We start from the raw sequence: 6,088 nt of genomic DNA on the forward strand, positions 1-6,088 counted from the left end.
ACTCCCCAGCTTGTGTTCCCGCTCTCTCTGGCTGTCTCTCTGTGTCAAATAAATAAATAAAATCTTTTTAAAAGATTTTATTTATTTATTCGACAGAGATAGAGAGGATCATGCCTGAGCCGAAGGCAGACGCTTAACGACTGAGCCACCCAGGCGCCCCAATAAATAAAATCTTAAAAAAAAAAAAAAGACATCTCTTTGGATAGTTGTGGAACTTTATTAGGGTAACATATGTAAAGTACGTGGCATGTAGAACGTGTGGATTTACAGACATTATGTGTGAGTAATAAACACAAGGAGGTATGTAAAACAGCATAGGTATTTTGATACTTGGTGGGAGGGAACTTGTGACAGGCTGTGGGAATGTATGTCATATTAAAAAGAAAATGTATTTAATAGAAGAGCCAGACATCAAAAGTGTGCAGCTGGATGGAGTTTTACAATGTGGACACACTCCTTTAACCACCACTGTGGTCAGAAAACATGCATGCATGGATTTAAGTTCTGTTGCGACTTGCTTTTTGGCCAATTGTACAGTCAATTTTTGTAAATGTTATACGAACACTTGAAAGGTGGGTATGTTCTGCAGTTTGGGGTACAGTGTTTTCTAAATGTCAGTTAGGTCCAGCTAATTAATTATGTTGTTCAAGTCTATATCTCTCTCTAGAATTTTCTCATCTGCTTGTTCTCTCAGCTTCCTACAGAGGTATGTTTAAATCTGTCACTATGATAGGGATTTGTCTATTTCTCCTTTTAGTTCTATCATCTCTACTTTATGTATTTGGAGACTGTGTTATTAGACTACACATTTAGAACTGTAATGCTTCCTCCTGAATGGATCCTTTTCTCACTATGTCCTCTTCATCTCACCTCCAAGTCTGTTTTGTCTGAGATTAGTACAAGTATACCAGCTTCATTTTGGTCAGTGCTTACATGGGACTTATATACCATATCTCCTGGGGATTCCTGTTAACCAAAGAAGAGAAACTAAGCACAGTTAGACAGAAGAAGTGGACTGTAGGAAAGCAGATTTTTAAAATTGAAAGAAAACATAAGTTAAGCTCATGGCTAGAGACTCTAAAGAGAAAATGAGTCAAGCAAGTTGAGTTGTCGGGGTGCCTGGCTGGCTCAGTTGATGGAGCTGGTGACTCTTGATTTTGGGGTTGTGGGTTCGAGCCCCACACTGGGTGTAGAGATTACTTAAAAATAAAATCTTAAAAAAAAAGGTTGAGTTGTCAGATTTCCCAGTGGGATATCCTTCCCACTCATTCATTCTGCTTGTATTCTCATTCCTAATCATTCCTCAACCCATCAATTCATCCGATTCATTGACCTTACCAAAATTTTGCTATTTATTATTTTACCTATTCCTTTGTTTTCCTCCAATCCAGTAGATTCTATGCATGGTTCATCATTATCTCATTCCTTTGCATAATTAGGAATAAACTTATCAAGAAAGTTAAAGGGGCACCTGGGTGACTCAGTCGGTTAAGCATCCAACTCTGGATTTCAGCTCAGGTCATGATCTTGGGGTGGTACGATCAAGCCAGTGATGGGCTCTGTGCTCTGTGCTCTGCGTGGAGCTTGCGTGAGATTTCAAAGATTTTTGGGTAAGAAGACTCAACCTTCTAAATATATCTGTTTAGTTGAAATTAAGAAAAGCTAGAGGGGTGCCTGGGTGGCTCAGTTGTTAAGCGTCTGCCTTCGGCTCAGGGCGTGATCCCGGCGTTATGGGATCGAGCCCCACATCAGGCTCCTCCACTGGAAGCCTTCTTCTTCCTCTCCCACTCCTCCTGCTTGTCTAGAGAAGCTAGAAAAAGAACATCAATGAATGGGAGCAACTGTTAGTGATTAAAACAATGCTCATGGATAGATAGATGAGTTCCATAACCCACACCATATACCAAACTAAATTTCAAATGGATCAAATGGATCAAAAATTAAAAGTAAAAATGGACACTATCAAGAATTCTTTCATACTGTATTGTATATTTGAAAGTTGCTAAGAGAGTGGATTTTGAAAATCCTCATCACAAGAAAGAAAATTTGTAACTGCATATGGTAACAGATGTTAACTAGATTTGAGGTCATTTCATACCATATACAAATATCGAATCATTGTTATACATCTGAAACTAACAGTGTTATATATCAAGTATATCTCGATTAAAAAAATAATACACGAAGAATTCTTTCATTATCTTAAAGTGGGGATATATTTTTAACTTTGAGTCAAAATTTAGAAGCCATTAAAGAAAAGACTGATTAAGTACAAAACAAGCAATTGAATGCCTTCTGCCTGCCTGGCAAAGACAGACAAACATCACACAAATCAAGTCAAAAGACAAACAGCCAACTGGGGGAAAAATCAACTCAGAGTGTACACAAAGGTCTAATTCCTAAATGTATAAAGAGACTTTACAAATGGATAAGAAAAAGACTACCCCAATAAAAAATGAGCAAAACATATGAAGAGACCATTCACAGAATACACAGGACTTTTAAAGTTAGGCGACGCTCAGTTTGAGGTATACAAATTAAAACTAAACTGAGGTTTTAATTCATATAAATCAGATTAGCAAAAATGCAAATGTTTGATAAAGCACTCTTTTGCAAGACTATGGGAGAATAGATATGCTAATAGATTATGTAAATGTAAGTGGGTATAAACTGTAGGGAGGACTGTTTGTCAATATCTGCATATACCTTTGATCAACCCAGCATTCACGTTTCCGGAGATTTATTCTACAAGTAAGCTTCCATCGACCTGAAATGATACCTGTGCATGTTTTTTCATTTCATTACCTATGTTAGCAAAAGACTTAAAGTAATCCAGGTGTCTCTAAGTTAAAACCGGCTAAATAAGCATCATAAGCATACAACAGAATATTATGTAACTGTGGAGAAGAATGAGGAAGCTCTCCGTGTACTCGGGAAGGGCCTCCAAGACGCATTGTTACGTGATAAAACATGTACTCTGCTATCTTTTGTGTAAAAAAAAAAAGTAAGATAACATGGAGATGTGTGTGTGCGCGTGTGTATCCACACATTAATTTTCTTTTTTATTGGCTTGCTTATTCATAATTGCTTATGTTTAGCAAAAAGAAACCCTGGAAGGACAGAGAACTAGTAAGAACTCGTAAGAGATGCAAACTTCTTTTTTTTTTTTTTAAAGATTTTATGTATTTATTTGACAGGGATAGAGACAGCCAGCGAGAGAGGGAACACAAGCAGGGGGAGTGGGAGAGGAAGAAGCAGGCTCCCAGTGGAGGAGCCTGATGTGGGGCTCGATCCCATAACGCCGGAATCACGCCCTGAGCCGAAAGCAGACGCTTAACGGCTGTGCCACCCAGGCGCCCCAAGAGATGCAAACTTCTTAGCATCCTTGCTGCTTTCTCCATCCACTTGCTTAGGAAAATCCCAACTATGGTCAAACCCAACTCACCACTTAATCATTCCCTGCAGTCAAACAGCTAGGGTAAAATCCACACCAGTCTGGTCTTTCTTCAAGGTTATGTCCAAAATATTAGTAGGCAGCTAACACGGCTCACCAGTACTAATGCAATTTCCTAGGGTGTTCAGTCCTGTCTCCACTTCTCCCCACCCTGTGTTTATTTTTTTAACACCACCTCAAGATTTCATTGTCTTCCTAATAAAACAAAATAGGAAGCTGAGAACAGGATCACTGGGCCCTTCCTCTTCTTATCTCCTCCCAATTCAAAATGCTTGTTTCACCTAACAGCCAGCATTCTCTTAGATCTGCAGTTGGGCTCCACACATTAAGCCCCAGTGCTATCTCCTTTGTACTTTTATAGCCTTTCACTGGGAAGTGAGCTTCCTCTGCCCACCATGGCCGCTCCGCTTCCTGTCGTCATGCTGCTTCCCCTGAGCCTGCCAAGGATCTTTCGCCCCTCTGGTACTGCATCACTTTATGGGCTGGTGCTTGCTGCACTTGTCACAAAGTCTGGCAGGTTCTAGGAACGCTCACCATATTTGCGGGAGTGCTGTTGGCACAGAAAGCTCTCCCCGCTCTTTAGATCTCCTGAACTTCCTTTTGCCTCTGAATTCTTTGTGAATGATTTGCCTTACACTCCACTGAGAACAGAAATCAATCATCCTCCCACAAACAAACGAACCTGCTTGTACCATGCATTTCCCTCTTGTTACAGAGGATGGTTAGCTCTGCTCCCTCTTAATGCTTAACTTGAGCATCTCATCTCCTCTCTCCTCAAGAACTTGGTACTGCCACTGTCCCCTCTTTCTCATACAGCATGGATGTTTTTTTCATTGCTATTAGCACACAGTGCTTCCCCACAAACAAAATACCAACTTTGACTTCCTCCACTCCCCTCCAGGCTGCTGCTCCTTTCTCTGCTGTCCTCCCAGCAAATCTCCGTTGAACTGTTTGTAGTCATTGTCTTTATTTCCTTAATTTAAGTTCTCTCCTTAGCCTACTCCACGCAGGTTTTATTGCCCACGCCACTGCTCCATTGAAACTTCTTTCAAGATGACCCATGAATAACACATGGGGATTAGTCATTAGATAAAGGTGTCCCTGGGAAGGGGTGTGCCTTAGGACTAGGTGCCTCTCTTTAGTGAAGACAACTCCCAAAGAAGCCAACAACTGGTCCTTATTCCTGAAGGGAAGCATGTCACTACGCATGTTTGTATGTGCCCCAAACTTTACATTTCAAAAAGGATAAAGGATTTAAAAAAATATGTCAGGGCTAAGGGAACATGGAAGAGCATAGTCAGGATAAAGTCAGATGGAGTCAGGAATGCTTATCAATTTTTGGACTTGAATTGAAGATTTGGATTTGGTTTTCCTAGAGACCAAAGCAAAATGACTAACAGGATTGCTTATCAAATTCAAGGTATCCATAAGACAAATCTATGACAGAAACGGTGCATCTCTCAACAGGAACGTCTGGAAATATCAATACCGGGAATGCTGTTGGTGCCAGCGTGGAAAGAGGTCACTTCAGGACTCTGTTTTCAACTCCATCCTTGTTCAGTATTTTTATTAACCTATTGGATTATGCCATAGAAAGCATATTTATGAAACTTGTTTATAACACAAATTCAGGTGCAACTGCTAATGTATTGGATGACAGAATCAAGATTTATGTTTAATAATCCCTTCCAGAATTTTCTACTTTGCAAACTCGCCAGTCTGAAAATTACAAAATCTGTTCTTTTTAAAAAAGCCTATGGGGCACCTGGATGACTCAGTCGGTTAACTGCCTTCCGCTCAGGTCATGATCCCAGGGTCCTGGAATTGAGCCCCACATCAGCCCCACATTGGGCTCCCTGCTCAGTGGGAAGCCTGCTTCTCCCTCTCCCACTCCCCCCTGCTTGTGTTCCCTCTCTCGCTCCCTCTCTCTCTGTCATATAAATAAATAAATAAATAAATAAAAAAGAAAAGAAACAACTGCACAAGTATAGCCTGTGAGAGACCTGACTTAATAGTAGTCTAAGGGATGGGTGCCTGGGTGGCTCAGTCCTTAAGCGTCTGCCTTAGGTTCAAGGCGTGATCCAGCGTTCTGGGATCGGCCGCATCAGGCTCCTCCACTGGGAGAATGCTTCTTCCTCTCCCACTCCCCCCCTAGTGTTCCCTCTCTCGCTGGCTGTCTCTCCGTCTGTCAAATAAATAAATAAAATATTAAAAAAAAATACTAGTCCAAGTGAAAATAAAGGCTTATGGGTTTTAGTTTGCCACAAATTGACTGTAACTAACTCAGGGGTGCGATACGGCTATTGTATCTGTAAATGCATTTTTGTGCTGTAAGTAGTGATGGAAATACCCATCATGGCTGAGCTTAAAATGGACCAGGTGCTGTGCTAAGGATATCATGTGTGTTATATTATTTAATCTTTGTTTTGCTGGAAGGTATTACTGTCATAACTACTTTCTGGATGCAGACATTTTCAGAGAGATGTGAGCTGGTCAAGGATTAGCTAGAAACTAGGGGACTGGGTTTGAATTGAGATCGGTCCACCTCATGGAGAGATAGTTTCTCCGTTCAGATCTTGGTACAGTAAAAAAAAAAAAAAAAGGGATTATCTCCAGGCAGGGGGTGGGGCGTGT

The sequence above is a fragment of the Ailuropoda melanoleuca genome, chromosome 8 (genome assembly GCF_002007445.2).
Source record: "Ailuropoda melanoleuca isolate Jingjing chromosome 8, ASM200744v2, whole genome shotgun sequence".
Lineage (NCBI taxonomy): Eukaryota > Metazoa > Chordata > Mammalia > Carnivora > Ursidae > Ailuropoda > Ailuropoda melanoleuca.